Genomic DNA, 13150 nt, shown 5'->3' with positions numbered 1-13150 from the left:
GGCGCCAAGGCCATACCCATGTAGTCGGCACCTATGGTGTGCGGAATTGCCGATGTTCAATACCACATTTCCCTTTAGTTTTGGAAGAACATCACTAATATGTTCTGAAATGAAATGAAATATCTGCTCTTACTTTAACGTCCCACGATTATTCACCGGGGCTAAGGAAAACTATGATGATGAGAAATGAATGAAATGGTGGAATGAAGAAAGAAGGAACAAACGGAAAAAAAAACGAGAAAACCCATGCACCCGGCGTTTGTCTAGTAAAAAAGCTCATGGCGCAACCTGGGACCCCACGCACAAGACCTGAACGCTTTACCACTGAGCCGGTACTTGTGCAAGATTCTTACGCAAAAGTTTTGGTCCTGCAGGTATGGTCTTGGTCTTGGTCTTGCACCCCTTGGTCTTAGTCTTGGACTTGCGTCGGGATTTCAGGTCTTGGTTTTGCATGCAAGACTCTTACAGAAACTGCAAGACCAAGACTTTTGCTTTCATCATTATAAGGGACGCTGCAATGGACAGCAGCAATGTGTGGCGTTGAGTGAACAAGTTTGAAAACGGAGATACAAAAATTGCATACCAACCAAAAATCGGCTGGAAGATCACAAATGTAAATCGAGAACGTGCTGATAAATTGATTCGAGGGGAGAGGCACGTTACGGTTCAGAATGTTGCTGATGCGTTTAACGGCTCACATGGTTCTGCCTAATGAATAATTGCTGACTTTGGATATCACATACTGTGTGGTAAGTGGGTTACCAAGCAAGTTAAAACAGCTTTAAAATCATGTGTCAAGGAGCATAGTCCTGAAATTTCCAAAATGGTTTTGATGCCTGGGTTCGACGATGGGGTAAATGTGTTCAAATCATGGAGACTATGTTGAACGGTATTTCTCTGTATAGGACAGATCAGGCTATGATCTGTAATACCTTTGGCTATTATGTGTTCATTAATACACTGTCTCTGCCAGATGATGCATTACTTTTTAACACACTCTTGTATTTACTATAAAGTGCATACAAATTTAAGCACAAAGTGTGAGTTGCCTACGATTGTGTACTTGTAATCTATTTGTAATACATATCTCCCAGTTCCGATTGCTTGTCATTCTTGTCCAAAGCATGGTCTTTATCAAATATTTTTTTTTTAGTGCAGAACCCTCACATGTTCAGTTTGCTTCCTCCTCCTTTCAAAATTCAAAATTTTCTCAAAGGAAACTTGGTAGTGAATTGTTATGAATGGCGTTTTCTTAGTTAGTACTCAAACAAATCGGGTGGAGTGCTCCTCAGTGATGAGTTTCAATTCAGTCTGGAGAGTGATTTACGACGCCTGTACATCTGCCAGGAACAAAGGACATGTTATGACGATCCTGTGAATTTTGTGGAAGGAGGTCGCTATGGAGATGCTGAGTTCCGTTGAGATCTTAGGAACGAATGCTGTTGATTGGTGTAAAAATTGGTCAAAAGTTAAATTATGAAATTTTCTAATTTAAATTATTTATTTTATTTATTTACTCCTTTTATTTCCTTGTTGCACTGCAAAACACAACTATTATACAAACAGAATGCTTGAATTCTGTATTACTATGGTTCAAAACCAGACTGAAGCTTTGCCTATACTATAACTTATTGTATTCAACTTTATAATATAATAAACTTCTATATAATAGAATAATATAATATAATATAATAAATATAATATAATAAACTATAATATAATATAAAATATTCAACTTTATAATGTTTTTGTTGTCTGAAATGGAACTCCTAAATTATAGTTACGACGCTGCATCCATTAACGAATAATTTATTTTATTTCACTGTACATGAAGACGTGAAAAAAATCAATGTGACCTTTACTTGGTTTGCACACAGCCAATGAGAAAGGAGTCTCACTGAATCATACTATTGATTACAGAAATCAATTGAACCAGGAAAATACTGGGAGGAAAATGCACTGTTTGTCAGAGAATATTAAAGCATTGAGGGAAGAGGAAGTTGAGAGTTGATTACAAAGAAATTGCTCCTGCCGATATCAGTTTGCAAGGTAAGGAACATACAATTCATTATTACAGTATTAAACATTACAAATAGTATTTATGTCATAGTACTTTTTTTTCGAAGACATTCGTCAATTTATTAGTTATCCCACTGAATCTGCTAACAAACATTTAACTCAATGCTATTGTATATGGCTTCTATCAAAACAGTAAAATCAATGTGACCTTGTACTTTAGTAAGGTATTGATTTGAGTATAGCCATTGAGGAACGAGTTCGTAGTTTTAATGATATACGCTAAAGATTAAAAGAACCGGGAAAGCTGTTGTACAGAATTGCACAGTTTGTGGAACGATTAATAAAACATTGTGAAAGAAACGGTTATGAAGTAATAACAGGAGTAACTCTTGTTAGCTCAGTTAGCAAATAACTCTCAGAAGGTAAATAGCAGTAATTTCATAGCCTAAATACTAAATATTAAAGCATAACCTTTATACGTAGCAGGAATAATATCTAAGAGGAAAAGTTTCTAGCTTAACTAGTTAGCGTTTCACGACATTATTATTCCTTTAATTTGCCACAGTTCTACTAAACAGATACAGGAAGTGACTTGACTTGACTTGATTACCTCCAAGGAGGTATTTTATTCTGGCGCAGATGTTCAAATCCGCCTCGCCAACAACTCTAGAAAGGTGCCTCCAGTAATTTGCAAGAAATTTGATAATCTTGACGAGTATCTGGTGAAAATATTGAAATTGCCAAGATTTATTGTTATGGCTGTTACAAGATTTTTTATGTAATTTCTTTTTTAGCCGGACGGAACTCTTTAAGTTGTACGTCCTACGCTTATGCCGATTAGACTAAAAGAGACGGTCATGATGAGAAATGAATTAAATGATGGAATGAAGAAAGTGGGGGGAAACGGGAGAACCCCGAAAAAACCCACGAGTATGGTGTTTGTCCACCATAAAGTTCACACGGCGCGAGCTGGGATCGAACCAGGGACCCCAAGCAGAGGAGGTGAACGCTCTACCACTGAGCCACCGCACTAACCACTTACCTACCGCGTCACTTCATCGGACGGAATGTACAGGAAAAATATAGCATACGTGTCGTTATTGTAGTTTCCTTATTATTGTTTTTTTTATTTTATTATTACTTTCTTTATCAGTTTCTTGATTACTCTTTTCTTTCAAACATTTACATTGTTGATTTGTAAGAATATTATTTGAGCTTTATTGAGTTGTATATTTTTTTAAGACAAAAGATTTTGAACCTTATGGGGGCCAATGCCGTGATATTTCTTGATTACATCAATAAAATATTTCTATAATTACTAGTGGTAGGACAGTTAAAGATAATGGTCTATATCAGCCTTTTGCTACCCACACCAACATCTGGGGGTTTCTGTTTTATTTATTTTAAATAATTGAGCTGGGGTTAGGTTCAGTGCGTAGACAAAGGTTTATAATGTCCGAACGTTTCCAGTGTTGGACTTGATCTTAAGGTTTTCTACTTCGTGGATCTGATATGCCCCAATAATATTTACCGGGGGCCTTCTTGAGTGTTTGCCTATATTGATCTAAGAATGTTTTAAATTTATCTTTAATAATAGACATGAAATTATCATATGGGAATTTTATGTCAGCAGGTGAGCCATCTCTAGCTGCTACTTTGGAGGCTGTGTCAGTTATTTCATTAAAAATGATGTTATTATGGACTTTTGTATATAAAAAAAATAATTTCTACACCAGGCCCGTAGCCAGCCCAAAAATTTAGGGGGGGGGGCGATCAAACCATATTACCATACATTCATTTGCAAGCCTACCGTGAAAATTTTAGGGGGGGCAGCCAAAATTTAGGGGAAGCCCGGCCCCCCTAGACCCCCCTGGATACGGGCCTGTTCTACACCATTATAATTCAGAGAAAGAATTATGCTTTTAATCTGTAACTGAAGCCAAGTTGATTTTTTTTCAAATGTATTGATGATAAACTTTGTAGAACACTAAGGGCGTCAGTTCAAATCCATGCTTTTTTAATTCGGTTCCTTTTCATGTATAGTAGTACTTGCCTATTAGCAAAAATTTTTGATGAAACAGTGGTGAACGAGACACAAAAACAAGGCAATAATGGATATTTAGAAATTTGATCATGTATTTGTCGTAAATCCAAATAAGCCTAAAAAATCCATAGGAGTCTATTATAACAAGGTAATCGTTTAATGTCATTTTATCTAAAAACTGATGTAACTTTTCTATGAGAGGTAATTCTGTTAGAGCAAGTCGCGAAAGAATAAACTTTAAGCTTGATGCCTTATTTCTAAATCTAATGGAATAGTTTGGGCTTTTTCCAGTAATGCATTTTTAGGGCAGAAACGCGGTTGAGAAAAAATAAGTTTTAGGCCTTTATATTGAATGTCAGTTAACGATTTAATGTTATCTTGTGGTATGGGAGAGAAGAATACCGAACCGTATATTAATTTCGCTTCTAAACTGTTTATATATTGTGTACAGAATTGATGGGTGGACGCTCCACTTTTATAAAGTTAATGCAATGAAAAGTTTAAAGAATTTGGAAGCCTCACTTTTGAGATGTTCTATGTGTAGCTCCCATTTCAGCTTTTCATGGAGATGTAAACCTAAGTATTTGATGTGATGTGTTTGTTTTAAAGTAACAACATTATTTTGGAGTTATATTGGTGGATTATGTTTTTTACGTGTAAAATTTATTAGACTGGATTTTTACCAATTTATTGACAGGCCAGTTTGGTCACTCCAACCAGTTAGAAGTTTATGGCCCTTTTGAAGGTTGAAGTCCTGATTGTACATCGTGGGTTTTCTCAAAAGAAAAAAGTTCATCCACGAAGATATTCAATTATTGGTGAGTATATTGTTTTAGAGTGTTAATTAAATCGAGAATGTAATTATTGAACAGCGTAGGACTTAATTGCTGCGTTGCGGAGTCCCCCGGGAAGTTTCTCTAGGTGTACTAATATAGTTTCCAACTTTTATGTATGTCTTTCTGTTTATGAGAAGTTTATGAATTATACGTATACATTTTTTAGGAATGTTAAATTTATCCATATAAAAAATGAGGTTCTCAAGTATGATATTATAGGTGGCCAAAAAATCAATAGATAGAATATCTAATATTGTCGGGTTTGAATGCTGACCAACTATCAATTATTAAGTATCCTAGTATATCTAAGGTTGATGCTTTTTTCTCAAACCACATTTATTTTGGGAAACAGATTATTGTGTTCAATAAACCAAGTTAATCTGTTTAATAGTAGTTGTTCAAATACTTTTTGAATGCACGAAACTAATGCGATTGGACGGTAGCTATCTGCAGTTTCTATAGTGTATTCAGTGTAATGTATTCCGTCTAAACTGGGTGTAGATTTTTTCTTCATTTGATTTCTCCCTTGGGTTTCTGGAATAGTTTTAAAATGACAATCACCTTTATTTTCCTCTAAAAGTTCCATTAAATCATTCTCAGATCCATTAATAGTTTGATTACTATTAACCATCATATCATCCTCTGTGATCTTGGGAATGTGCAGTTCCACTTCCATATTGACAGACATTCTGTAACCCTGTAGTGTCATAAAAAGAATAAAAATCTAATCTTACCTTATAAGAAAGGGGCTATTTATACAGCTAACCTTAAAATAAAGCAGTATCATTATTACAACTGCTCTAACATACGTGAAATATATCACAAAATTGTTAGTGTTTAGTTAATGAGGTGTCCTGTAACCTAATATTAACTTTTTTGTTTATTTTAACCTTAGGCACTACACAGATATGTCGCGCAAACAAATTCTTCATTATCTAAAAATGCTAAACCACTTAGCTTAACATAATTGCAAATTATTCACGAAGAAAGAACACACATTTCTTTGCTAAGACGTAACGAATTCAACACCTCATGATTTCCTCATGGAAAAGTTTTCTTTTTCTTTATCTTCAACGACATATTCTGTCATGCAATTCATTTCATAAATTTATCCTTGAAAGATCTTTAAAACTTAACACTTTCTCTCAGAATGGAGGATATGTACCTGTAGAACAAAGACAAGAAACCTACAAAGGGATTGAATCTCATTTTTTACAGAGAAATTCGAACTCAGATCTGATGCTCGAAGGCTCAATCTGGTTGCTACAATTTAAATTCAAACATATGTAAAAAAAATGTTGCTTTCATTATCACGAAATGTCTGACTTACACAAATCGTGAAACACTTTCTTCAAAGGAACACTTTCTTCTTACGAGAGTTCAGTAGAAAAGCGATCACTACTAGTACGAGTCCGTGGTTCGATGCCAAACCATGAGAGTTTATACTAAGAAAGATATTCGTGGATTTTCTCGCGGTTCTTTTATTTCCCCACAGTTTCTCGTCCCACCATCTCTCCAATATTCATCCTTCCGTTTACCCTGAAGAACACAGTTATGACATGTTAAATTAAAAATTCCCTTTCTTATTATTTTAATGTTTTCTAAATCTTAAAAACAGAAACGAAGCTCTTTCCTTTTATATTCGAATGTTTCTGCTGATGTGAACTTTATGTGGATATTTAACAAATTTCCTCGTAAACTGGGTTTACGGAAAAAAAATAGCACCTGAAACATCGCCACTCGAAATTCGAATCTAGCCTGAACAAAACCTCGTCCTAGAAAATTTCGCGGAGTCAAAACTCACAAGACAAAATAGCATCAGAAAAAAAAACTCTTCATAAGAATACATATAAGAATGTTTAGGACCAAAATAATAATAAATAATAATAATGATAGTAAGTAAATATGAGATCTATACATTCTTATTTTGCACTAGAAGCTTAAACATTTGACCGATATAGAAAGAATGGATAATAATCGCAAAATATTCCCCAATTATGTGAAAAATTATCCACCAAATCCAACATCATCATTCTAGGTTTTTCTTCGGAAGTAAAGACACTCTCATAAATAGAATATCAGGTTTTCCGTAACTTTGTTATTATAATATTTGAATAAAATATATATTCATATACTTAGGGGGAAATTGTTCCCATGAAGTCCCAAATGACGCCTCTGGTTGTATTTATTTTGGTTAAATTGTTTAGTGAGTGTGAATGTGTGTGATGACTAGAAGTTTGCAAATTCTAACTCGGGTCCATACTTTATACCAAACACTTGTAAATTCTGACGGAGAATCATAATTTGTGCCAAACATTTCTAATTAATAACAGGGATTCATAATTCATGCCGAACAATTGCAAATTTTAGCGGGGATTCTTAGTTTATGACAAACATTTGCAAATGTTAACGGTGATTCATAAGTTATACCAAACATTCGAATCCTTTAAGTTAAGAAAATTAAACTCCACATTAAAGATAAACGTCACGTGTGTAAGCGTTCTCGGAAATTCCTTTCTTAATTAGAAGAAAGCGAGCGATTCATATAGTGTTTTTTCTCCACATTCGAATCGACATTATATCTCTAATAATTACAGGTAAACGGCTGAACCATTTAAAATGCATTATCTTTTTACCGTACTCAGATTTATTTTTCAAGTAACAGGGAATGTTTTCTGTGCTGCTAAGTATTTGCAGAAGAGTGGATATTTCCATGTCTGTTATGAAGTGCATTATTAATATGTAGTGAGGGAAAGGAGACATTCCGTGTTCATATCTGAGAATGCCCGTGAAATAAAACCATGTGTCGGGTAAGAAAATATGTACAATTTATCGCGGTATCGGTTATTGAGAGATATCCGTTAAAAGAGGTATTACTGTATACATGCTATTTTTAATAGAGCTACATAAACTACATGCAGTAGTATTTTGAAAATTTTGTTTTAGGCAAGATTTTGTCCCGCGATGTTATATTGCCCAGACGAAATTTTTTCCTAGGCAATTTTAGATAGCGATATTTTGGCCTGCGATACTTTGTTTTTTTTATATGGAAACAACGACGATAATCATTTCTAAATAATTTGCTGAAAATCATCATGCATAAGAGTCATACATTTCTGTAAGGATTGCATGTAGCTTAACAATCACAGTTTTGTAAGAACGTTTTCTGGAGAATTCGCATCTTTAATTATTGAACACCCTTCTGGGCTTATTTATTTATCTTTAAGAACTTCAACTTTCTGTTAGTTTAGTGTATTTTGAGAAATTGTATATCTCAAAGTAGAAAACGGTAATCATGCGAAATACAGTACATAAACCTTAAGTACCATCTTAAGAGGTGCTTACTTCTTATTGTTGGATGGAATTGCTACAATATTGTTTCAAACAAATGTTCTTTTACTTACACGGGAAAGAAATTATAAATGAAACTAATGTGGGAAAAGGTGTAAAAAATGGTCATTATTGTCACAGTTGGGCTAACTGAAACAATGTTCGCTATTTGTTCTCCTCTTTTATATCCCTTGTGTATTACCACAGCAAAAACAAACAACGATTTTATCATATATCGTTCATCTATGTTGATCAGCAAAATACCGTAAAACAACTGACAATATTACGCTTACAAGATTATTAAAATTTCATAATTTGATGTCGGGCTAATATTCCTCTTTTGTTTTTAGAGTAAGCCCGAATAACTTTTCTACAAACAGAAAACAGACCACTACATGCAGAAAAAGTTTGAGATGTTTATACGTAATGCCAGGTTCGTCTGTTTGCTTTATGATGATACCCCAAATTATACTTATATTCTATTATTATTTTGGAGATGGAGTAACTCTTTTGGCTACTTCTTTCATATAAGGCGTGGTGTACGAAGTAAGGCGAACATGATGCATTGTTGTTGACACACTAAATTCATATTTTTAATGTACAAAATGCGTGTATTTCATTCCATTTAAACCATAGAAACTATCGACTCTTCCGCGTAAAAGCATGCAAGTTTCGTGTGTCCACGCCTATCAAGTTCCAAACTACAATCATTTGAAAATAATTTTGTTTCTGGAATTTCCTAACAGTATCTAGTGACGTCTAGATGGGTATCGACATCTCGAAATATATCCTACGATCACACTTCTGTTATACCAGTAAATTGTTGCGAACATTCTAAAGAACATTTCAATGTACATTCTCTGTGCACGAAATTTGATTAGGGCCAGGGGGTGAAAGATAAACTCAAATTTTCCTAAGATGCCTTTAAGGATTCTGTTTCCCTCTCTACAACACTTCATATTCAATCCATGTGCCTAGAGTAAGTTGTTGGGAATATGGCCACCTTAAGGAAAAAACAACAAGAGCATCAATTGTTTATTATCATAGCAACATAAGAATTTATTATAGTGTACAGCGATCCTCGCACTGTCATAGCACACATAATAAATGTGAACAATAAATACAATTTATAGTTATCTTTGTCTAAAGCGATGCACTGCAACCTCAACTAGTTTGGGGTAAAATGGGTTATTCTTTGGGTAATATCGACACTGACATTTTGTTTATAGATAACATTTTGCACTTGAAAACAATAATAGTTTATAATAATTTAAGTAACATGAAGCATATAGAATAAACACACACCCACACCTTTAAATAGGTAGATATTTCTGTATATTCTTCCAGAGGGTCACAAAATCGAAAGTGGAAAGACAAAAGTTAGTCTTGAACCTAAAGGTTTGTTCATTCGCACTCTGGACAAAAAAATCATCTTCATTATCAATACCGACACATTTGGTGCTGTACTAATTAAAACATTCCGAGCAGTAAATCCACAATTGAACTTCTTTGTCTTCGTGGTACGAGAGTTTGCAAACTCCACATTGTCAATCATAATATAAAAATCCAGTTCGCTTTCTGTGGACAGAATTCTGCAAGCGTTCCTTGGACAAAACATTTTTCTTTACTGCTTGAATGTGATCACATGATGTCACTTTTTTAGCATGTCCTTGATTACAGTTTTTCCCTGAAATAGCTTATGAAGAACAGAGACAGGTGTAATTTGACGCGTCCGTTTTCGCTAAGGCCATCTTTCATTTCTCGAAGCAGTGGTCTGCTGGCCTGTGCCATGAGCAGAATATGAACATGGATGTTGGTCCTTCGATGAAACTTGTACCTCAGAAGATTACGAACATCAAACCTGATTCTTCGATGAAACTGGTAATTCATTTGCACCTTACAAACCTTAGTTCACACTTCGTACTAGTAATAGTGTGAGTCAACAGCTTTTGATGACGACGAGGACGTAGATGTTACTCGTACTTGATATCTGTAAATATCTTCACCTTCAGCTGAGAAGACGTAATCTGGGAGAACATCTTCTCTAAGGGGAAAGATACCGGTGCATTTTAAGCCATTAACAGCAAGTGAGATTGTAGAGGAATCATTCAAATCTTCAGTAAAGATGTCACAAAAGCAAGTTTGCTGATTGCCCCCCTAACTACGCACCAACTCAGGCACATTTTGGTAAAAGCTAGTCCTCAATGGTTTGAAAAGTGTACGGTCAGCAGGTTCGTTCGCCATAACTACTCCACCTTTCGTTACCCTACGTTGATTAGGGCCTGATCTACAATCATTTGAATATAACTCCATATCTTTTCAATATTCCGTAAGCTGTAAGCAATTTTTTATAGATGTCATCATCACGCTGTGTATCTTATTAAATACTGCTGTCATACGTTATTGAGAACATACCAATAGGACACCGTTATATTTACTTGGGGCTAGAGAGGCTAGGAATGTAAGGCTTCATAATTTCACAGTTCCTTTTCTTTATTCTTAGTTTTGTATTCTCCTTTCCCCACTAACTTCAAATCATCAGATGTGTACGAGCCATTTTTATAAAGGTAACAAAGAAAGTTTTGTACCTTTTTGAGGAAGTTTGTATTCAATTCCTCACACCGTAAGTTGAATGCCAATGGAGATAAAGCGAAGGCCCGTTGTTGGTGTGGGTATATCCAACACACTATCTGCTTCTAGCAGTTCAGTTAAAGCGTGAACTTGCATAAGGCAGAGTGAACATTGGACATCCACAGAGAGTCATAAGTTCGTGTATGCTGTACGAGTTCAAAATGAGATCAAACGCCGCTGCAGTAGAGCGGAAGATATGCCAGGCCTTTGGTGAGGGTATCGTGACTACGCGAACAGTAAAGCGGTAGTTTAAAAAGTTTAAGGACGGTGGCGAAATACTCGAAGATGCACCTCGTGCCGGAACAACAACACATGTACAAAATGATGATCTTCAGGCAGGAATTGGCAGTGGCCAGACATATGAGCAACTGAGACTAGAATTCAGTGTGAGTGAAGAAAAGATTCGGCAGCACCTGCATCAACTTGGAAGCACTAAATAAAGGGTTAATGCGTAACACATGATTTGACTTCGGTCCAGGAGGCAATGCGAGCAGACACCTGTGTTTCTTTGATGTCTCGCCTGAGAAAAGGTCCATTTTTGGACAGGATGTTGACATGTGATGAGAAGTGGGTTCTGTACGAAGCTTCATGAACCGGTTCCAAAACAGCCGGAACCAGCACTGTACCAGGAATGGTCCTTCAGTGTGTTTGGTGTACTGCTCACGGTTTCGTGTATCGGAAACTGCTACCAGCTGGTCAGAGTATCAATGCAAATGTGTACCGTCAGCAGTTAGGCCGTGTTCAAGAAAAAGTCAAAACTCTGGAGCCAGTACTTCTGAATCGCAAATGAGTCCTCCTGTTACTGGACAACGCTAAGCCCCACGTGGATAGGATGATCCGTTACACCATTCTACGCCTTATATGAGAAATACTATTGCATCTGCCATAATAACCGGACTTTGCGTCATCCGATTATCACCTATTACATTCCTTTGACAATAACCTTAGAGGACGCTAGTTCAAATCCCTAGTAAAGGTGCAAAATTCACTAGTTATTTTCTTCATTTCACAGCCTACAGAGTTCTAACGTGATGGAATCCATGGCCTTCCAGAATGTTGGCAAAAAGTAGTCGATGCTAATGCAGACTATTATTGTTGATCTTCCGGATACGTGTTAGGTGGCATATCGATGTTCGAAGGCAATGGGTGAAAAAGCGACAGAACTTTCTTATTTACCATTATAAAATCAGAATCTTAGGAGTGACACAGGTACTATTTCGAGAATTGTTAATGATGGAATATTATTTTAAAAGACAATTGATTTTTTCCTATTACAAGTGATCAATATACTCTCTCTCTCTTCTTTGAGGAAAGCAAATAATACCAGTGGTTTATATATCAGATACATTTTTTGGTATACTATTTAGAGAAAAATTAGATTTACATTTAGTATTAAATAATCAAACATTAAATCCTTAGGTTTCACATGATAATATTTGTACTTTTACTTGGTTTTAGGTACCCATTAAAAAGCACGAGGGAGCATCTGAACTAGGATCAATGGCGAATTCCTCTAAACGTAGTGTAAGTTGTAATAGAGTTAAATTTTAGTTTTATGATAAACACAATATGTACATAGATAAATGTGTTTGATTCTGCTTAAACTTGCTACTTATCTTAATGTCTTCTATTTACAATAGGAAAAAGATCATATATGTTCAATTTGAAATTTTCTTTGAAGAAAACGTATCTACGCAATTATACTTTATTTAGAAATAACACAATTAATGTCAATAAGGTTTACGTCTAAAAAAGCCAGTTAAATCAAGTTACGTGGGTAATAACCGTACTTCACACAGGAAGTGATCTCTAATTAACGTTAAATTTTTCAACTTGGATTGTAACTTGCTTCACAACTTGGAAATATTTGGTTTTCACAACTTGGTTTTATTGAAATATGCCTAAATAGGATGTGCGTTTGTATAGCGAGCTATGATAGTTTCATAACTCAAACTCTTCCAGAATTATTTCTTTTTTCTGTGGTGTGAAACAATGCTGCTGTTCTACCATACTACAAGTTTTTCACTTTAATTATCAGCATTTGTCACCACAAACAAAATAATAATAATAAAGACAAAAATAAAATAAATAAGTTTCTCTGCCATTGTTTAGTGATGTTTGACTATATTTAAGCAGCAAATCAGTTCATTGCATTTATACAATAGATGTAAAAAAAAAAAAAAAGAGAGAGAGAGAGAGAGAGAAAAGAAATAGACATAGTTTCTTGAATTTTCTACTTCGGTGTTTAATTTATTTTTGTACGGAAATTCTTTAATAGTAAATTCAGACT

General features: G+C 35.1%; 1 long non-coding RNA gene across 1 annotated transcript; it reads left to right on the top strand.

The window, feature by feature from the left end:
* The first annotated feature begins 1925 nt into the window (after positions 1-1925).
* LOC145681907 (uncharacterized) lies at positions 1926-12422 on the top strand. The gene is made up of 3 exons (XR_014130870.1): positions 1926-2049; positions 4761-4881; positions 12319-12422. It is a non-coding gene; the product is annotated as an uncharacterized LOC145681907 (long non-coding RNA).
* The last annotated feature ends 728 nt before the right edge of the window (positions 12423-13150 follow it).

This window comes from Thermobia domestica, chromosome 3 (genome assembly GCF_964235325.1).
Source record: "Thermobia domestica chromosome 3, izTheDome1.hap1.1, whole genome shotgun sequence".
Lineage (NCBI taxonomy): Eukaryota > Metazoa > Arthropoda > Insecta > Zygentoma > Lepismatidae > Thermobia > Thermobia domestica.
Note: the sequence above shows the minus strand (reverse complement) of the source record. Positions and strands in the feature narration are given on the sequence as shown.